This window comes from Limulus polyphemus, unplaced genomic scaffold, assembly GCF_000517525.1.
Source record: "Limulus polyphemus unplaced genomic scaffold, Limulus_polyphemus-2.1.2 Scaffold12978, whole genome shotgun sequence".
NCBI classification, from domain to species: domain Eukaryota; kingdom Metazoa; phylum Arthropoda; class Merostomata; order Xiphosura; family Limulidae; genus Limulus; species Limulus polyphemus.
The window spans coordinates 2,865-9,815 of NW_013678588.1; the positions used below are offsets into that span (position 1 = coordinate 2,865).

The 6,951-nt window shown below is 30.4% G+C and overlaps 1 long non-coding RNA gene across 1 annotated transcript; it reads left to right on the forward strand.

Moving 5' to 3' along the window:
* The first annotated feature begins 859 nt into the window (after window positions 1-859).
* Window positions 860-6,907, forward strand: LOC111084038. The gene is made up of 4 exons (XR_002609368.1): window positions 860-919; window positions 5,131-5,182; window positions 5,823-5,915; window positions 6,815-6,907. It is a non-coding gene; the product is annotated as an uncharacterized LOC111084038 (long non-coding RNA).
* Window positions 6,908-6,951: the final 44 nt, after the last annotated feature.

Below are 6,951 nucleotides of genomic sequence, written 5' to 3' on the forward strand. Positions count from 1 at the left end.
CGACCTATCTGCTGATTTGTTTTTATCGCCAGGCTTATATACTAAAAAAGAGGGCGTCTAGCAAACACTCGGACATTCGCGGGGGTTCCTCGATAATTTATGATCCTTTGAAAAACTCCAGCGCGCATGCTCCCAGCGTCGCGTGACTTCCACTGTCGTAACAGTTAGTATATAATCCTGGCAGAGAAAAGCCAGGGGATGATAAAGCAACAGTAGATACGGCGAGCTTCGGATAATTTACATTTCTGTTTAGAGCTAGTGTGTGTGTTGCACTCGTAGAGAGCAAATGTATCGAGATTGTGACTCGCTGTGATTTATAGCGTTTATTATAAAAATTGTTAAGTTAAAGTGACGAGAAACGTACTGACTGTGGAATTACTGTGTACTAAAAGTTTGTATCGAGAAAAAATAAACTGGTTTGATCAAGAAGGGACTTGTATCGCTGAAGTTCCTCAGAAATAATTTATACCGGAAATTAACAAACAAGCAGATACGTAACAACACATATATAGAAATAATAACACAGAAAGAAGGAATACCATCTCATACACATAGTAAATAATTATTAATTGTCTACCCATAAAAGTTTTAGAAGAAATTCATTTATTTTTGGTTCGAAGGAATACAAAGTATACTGATGAAAGGATTACGACACTTGTGATGAACAATATTAGTTATTCATTAAAAATGACACACATAAACATTTCGGAATTCCATAGATTCCATTTCGGTATCTAGAGCAAAATATATAGAATTTACATTAATCTTCTACCCTCTTCAGAGAGAATGCTAGAACTTGTAGACTCGAGCCAACATTTTACTGGCAATGCGTGCGCATCTGCTGTGAATACTGGGTTTCCGCCTATGTTATTCAAAATTTAACTATTCATCCGAATACCGCACTTTGTACTATTTGTGGGTAAATTGGTGTTGAATTGGAAAAAATGTGTTTAGTTAAGTTAAAAAATCTCCTAGATCTTTAAATTCACCTAAAAAATACACGATATTTGTTTTACATAGTTTGAAAGATAATTTAAATGAAATATTTAAAAACGTATTTCATGTTTCTGTTATTCATAAAAATACTAATTAAGTCGAATTTAGACCCATCTCTAGTACTACCACTAATACTAATTATATTTTTACCAAGGGAAATTCAAAGTGAATCTGAGTAGTTTATTTACTCAGTAATATTTTGTTTTCCATTTTTAATTTTTTGCTATTACTATTAGCATTAACCAGATACGAAGTATTTCTAGTTATGTTTTTTATTCTATGTATAAATTATTAAAAATAAAATTACGTACCTACTTGAAACGGAATACGATTGTTTTTTAACATTTAATTTTAGCTTTGAAGTTGACTTGAAATTGAAGTTTAACTGTTTAAGTTGAACGGCTCAGACGAGTTTTTACGAAAATTCAAAACTTGAAAACGCATATTCTACAAATAAATGTTAAAAAATGACGAAATAAAATATTTTATACTTAGCCTAGACAACAACACGAATCAGTTTCTTAATCGAAGTAAAATTTAGTTTTAGTTATTAGTTCTAGTAGTACAATTTGCAGTCAACTAAATAAGCATGACAATTACACATATTTGCTGTTCAAGAAATTATTTCAGTATTTGCAGTTTTAAATGTTTAAGTTGAAACTTTGTAGTTTTTACACATTTATTATGTTCAATTAGGTGATATGTGTTAAGGTGGTTTTTCAAATTAGGGGTTTTGGCCCAAGTGTTTTGTTAAATCATATGATATTAACATTATTGTCTTGGTTTTATTCCCAAGTTCTTGATTAACTTAATCAATTAATGTACATAGGTTAGTATTTTGGCCTGACCCCTAGATGGAGAATAAATGTTAACTATAATTTGTTTGCTTTAACTCAATAAATCTTAGAACTTAAGAAAGAAAGTAAAGAAAAATCAAGTTTATCAACCACACTATATCTGCTATATCCATTGATGATGAGGCTTTTCATTCAATGCCAGGGTTGTTCAAGTCAGTTTGGATATGATTGACACAATAGTGGTTGAGAATATCTCATTAGAATTTATGAACAACAACTTATGGTGTGAACTAGATTAAGTTGGTGAACTGTTGTTTTTATTAATCTTATATTGATCATTTACAAGTCTGAATTAGGGTAAAGATTAATAATACATTTATTTTAATATTAACTTTTATGTGTGTTAACTTTACTGGTTATTCAGAAGAACTGACAAACAAGTAAGCCAGTGTTATTGAAATATTAGCTGGAGTACCCTGGGCGGAAGCTATATAAATCCATGATTAACAAAATGTTATATTAGGACATGAAAAGTTGCTTTCCTTATATGTGATTGTAAAAAATTGCAACACAGAAAATGTGAAACCACAAATTTGAATGTATCTCCGCATGAACCCAACAAATCTTCAAGCCAGATTTGGTGAAGATCCATCAACAGGGGATGAAGTAGTGGTATAAAATGCTCATAAGAACTGCAGAATGCAAAACTGAAAATTTGTATGGACCTAATAAGCCTGCATACCAATTTTGGTGAAGATACACTCACACCCTTTGAAGTAGTTACATGGACATACAACAGACAGTACTATTATTATACTTGTATAGATTATTGGTTAAATGGTGATGCATTCTACAAAAGTTTATGAAACTTGTATGTTAGATTACCATATGTTTGTTTATTAAGGTCACTTGAGAAAGTAATGCTCAAGACATTCATGAAACAGTCAAAAAGAGCAAACAATTGTTGTTTCTGTATAGCTTTCCTGTTTAATTTTTAATTCTTAGTCTTGTACTAGTTACTATATATTCTTAGCAATTCTTATCACTAGTTGAAAGTAAAAGGTAACTTAAGAACCAGTTAATTAACTTTGCATGGCCTATTAAAAGTATTTGTACAAAATTTATTGGACATTGAAATTCTGTGATGTACACAATCAAGATAAAATAGTATGAGCAGGATGTTTATGTATGTTCAGAAGAACTGGTGGAGTTGCAGGAACTGGCTCTACTGAAGCCAAGGTAGAAATATAATTTGTTTGCCTGCACAGAACCAACCTGAGTCTGAAGTTTTTGTCGAAAAGTTTTTTTTTAAGTAATAAATTCATCTAAAAATATATTTTCTAAACACGCTTGAACTTGTTGCTGATCACTATTATTGAAGTACTTACTGTCTAGCTGCTATGTTATTTACTGTCTAGATGCTATGTTACTTACTGTCTAGTTGCTATGTTACTTGCTGTCTATTTGATATGCTACTTACTGTCTAGTTGCTATGTTACTTGTGTCTAGTTGCTATGTTACTTGTGTCTAGTTGCCATTTTTTCTGTGTTTTCCTTTTATTTTTCATTTGTAATGATATGTACATAGGGTAGGCCCCTTGGATTGACTGTATTTGAAAATTAATATTTAATGTAATTATGAATTGTAATGTCTATCTTCACCAAAACTGCAAGCTTTTAGCAAGTATAAAAAGTCCGTTGCAGAAACAAAAGTAGAATTTTCAATGAAGTATTTTTACTAAAGATTTGTCAGTGAATTTATTGAGTCAGTTTGACTGAGACTTTGACTAGCCTGAGTACAAGGTGGTTTTCATGTCGAAAATACAAATACTTTTTCATCTTGTATTTTTCACTTGAATAACCATAAGAACATCCAAAACTAATAACAAAAGATTTTTTTCAGTAAACTATATTATGTTATTTTATGTATCCGAAATAACTAGTGAAATCAGCAATGTAAGGTAAAATGAACAGTTTTTTTTCGTTCTAAAATAACTACATATTGTAATAGATTATTACACACACACACAATGTATTCTTACAACCAAAGCTATTAGACCTTGCATTTAGTTTTGGTGCTTTACATTTGCACTTAGACCTTATCAGGGTACAGCCAATCTATTGATTACATAGGACATCTATGTATAAACAAAGAGTCAAGTAAATGGCACACATCATCAAATTAATCACAGTCATGCATTGTGATGTGTAGTGTGTGTAATATCACAAGTTATTAGAATTACTTTTTCATTAAACTTTTTTACCTCATCTAACTTTTACATTTTAGTTATTTTTTAACAGCAAATAAACATATACTAAAAACAAGAAATTTGGTACTTACTTTATCTAGACCACTTTTTTTTTGCCATCCATAAGATGAACTGTAACCATACTTTATTTAAAACAGTGTTGGTGTACCATACTGTTAGTTTTAATTTCATATAAGCAACTTAAAACAAATAATTGCAACAAAAAATAATGTCCTAAAATCATAATTTAACTGGCATTATAATTAAGTTGTAAAAAGTTTTTAAAGAATTCTGTTACTTGGCTGATTCAATGTCCATATTGTCAAACAATGAAACAGGCTGAACATTTCAAATCTGTCAGCTGAACAAGCTAGTCTAATAGAAAATTCAGCCAAACCAAATATTCTCCACATATAGGTTATTAATAATCCAGTAACATATGTCAGAAAGAATTGAATGTTTTTGAAATATTGGATGTGATAGGAGGGATATGGCATGGGATTCTGACATCTTCCTTACATCTAAGTACAACGAGAAGCTTTAAGGCTAGAATTTACTTTGTATCATAGCATCATTTACAGTACAAGTGATTTATGCCAAATTCGGATGATCAGCTCATAGCTTAAAGTGAATGGGTGATCTTTCCTCATGGGGGAAGAATACATTAATCTGGGCATCATAGAGTTAAATAGGTTACTGATTTTTCACAGTCAATTAAAACAAAAATGCAACTAAGAAAAAGGAAATAAAACAAATAAAATATCCTGACTATCACAGGATTTTTTTCTTGGGGAGAATTTGTTTTATTTAGTAATCAACATGGTGAAAGTTAAGCATACTTTGTGCCAGTAAGGTGTTAAAAACAAATCATTTCTTGTGTTAGTAGCCAAAATAAAATATAAAGTCCACTGTAACATTTGATTATTATATAGACCTGCAGATGATGTTAACTGCATATGACTAATGAATGATCATTGATTTCACTTGTTAACTGATGCAAGTATAAACTGGGTTATAGAAGTAGTAATATAAAGAATTACAGTTGAAAGTACAACAAGACAACACTGATAGTTATACATTATCCTCTAGGTCTGTTGACACAAGACAAGATGGAAGATGATCATTTGTTTATGGTAGAAAAGTAAGTATTACTTTGAATATTGTAAGGTGTTATTAGTGAAACAACTTGAAGCATCTTTAATCTTTGAAAAGCAGGTTAAGTACATTATATTGAGACTGTTTTGGAGCTTTACCACATCATTATTGTCCATGCCTCCACTTGATAAAGTTAAGAAAAGAGCCTAAGATTATAATTAAAGTGTGGGTTGAAACTTTTTTGAAAATTCAGTTTTCAATTTCTCTTGGTATGAATAATTAATTATGCTGAAGATGACCTTAAAATGTTATAATTGAAGGGATATGGCATGCGAGTTTGGCTTTCTTACTTATATCTCAGTAAAGCAAGAAGCTTGAAAGCTATAAGCTTACATTATGACTTAACCTTGTTTACAGTACAAAAAGTGATTTGTGCAAAACCCAGATGATAGCTACTAGATACAGTGAATGGGTGATCTTTCCATCCATACATGCTAATTACTGAAGTAAAGTACTTTTTGTAACATATTTAGTCCTTGCTGTTTGTTGCACATTTGAAATGATGTCTAAACATGTTAGACTTCTGAGAAATCTGACTGACACTATTTAACTGATCAGTTGTGCACAAGTGTGTTTAAATTAATTGTAACAAGCCACATAGAAGACATTCAATATCTTTCTTACAGGGACTGAAGTCCATCAGATATTGGTTCGAGGAATAGAGGAGGTGAAAGAAGAGCTGAAACATGTAGAAAAGCAGGTGAATCCAAGTTATGTTTGTAAGTGCTAATTTGTTTTATTGTTTTACTTCGAAATAGTCTGTAAGCAGTTGTTATTTTAAGATTTACTCACAAGAAATTTTTTCAAAATGTAAGATGCCACGTATTCTATATTTTATTTTTTGCTTTGAACTGTTGAATTCAGTATTAAGATAATTGTAAAAGGTGTCCCAATTTAAGTTAATGATAAGATATAAGTTGAGACCATCCAATTTATTACATGGTAAAGGCATATTTTTCTTTAACGACTCCATAAAAAAAAAGTTGTAAAGAGTCATTTGATGCACAGTCTTACCAGGTAATTAATAGTTAATTATGTTTAAAATGATCTTGAAATGTTTTAATTTTTCACCATACGAGGTGTAAGTAGATTCTGCTACTGCATGTAATATTTATAGAATTCATACAGGATATGGAACTATTAATAGTTATGTGATTCCGAAGTGTTTTTTATCCAGGCCATGAAAGTAATAGAATTTTGTAAACCATCAATTAAAATTAAAGTTTTATCTAACTAAAGCTTTGTGGTCTTTTGAAGTCAGTTAAATAAGTATATTTAAGAAAAATAGAATATAACAGACATATCCTGATTATTGGAGGATTTTTCTTACTGAGTTGGAATTTATTTTATTTAGTGATGAAACTTAAGCTAACTTTTGGCTGTAAATTGTTAAAAACAAAATCTTTTGTGGATTTGTAGCCAAAATAAAATATAAAAAGTCCATTTTAACATTTGTACATTTTATTGTTATGGATATCTGCAGATGATGTTATTGCATATGACTGATGAATGATCATTGATTTCAGTTGTTAACTGATGTTAGTACAAATTGAGTTACAGGAATGTAATAGGAATAAGTACAGTTAAAACTATAACAAGATAACACGTTATCCTTTAGGTCTGTCCATCGAATAGAAAATGAAATTTCAAAACTTGTTTGTTGGAAAAGTAAGTATTACATTTACTATTGTAAAATGTTATTAGTCAAGCAGAGATGAAAGTGTCCCTTTCCTAAAAATCCTGAAAATAATCAAA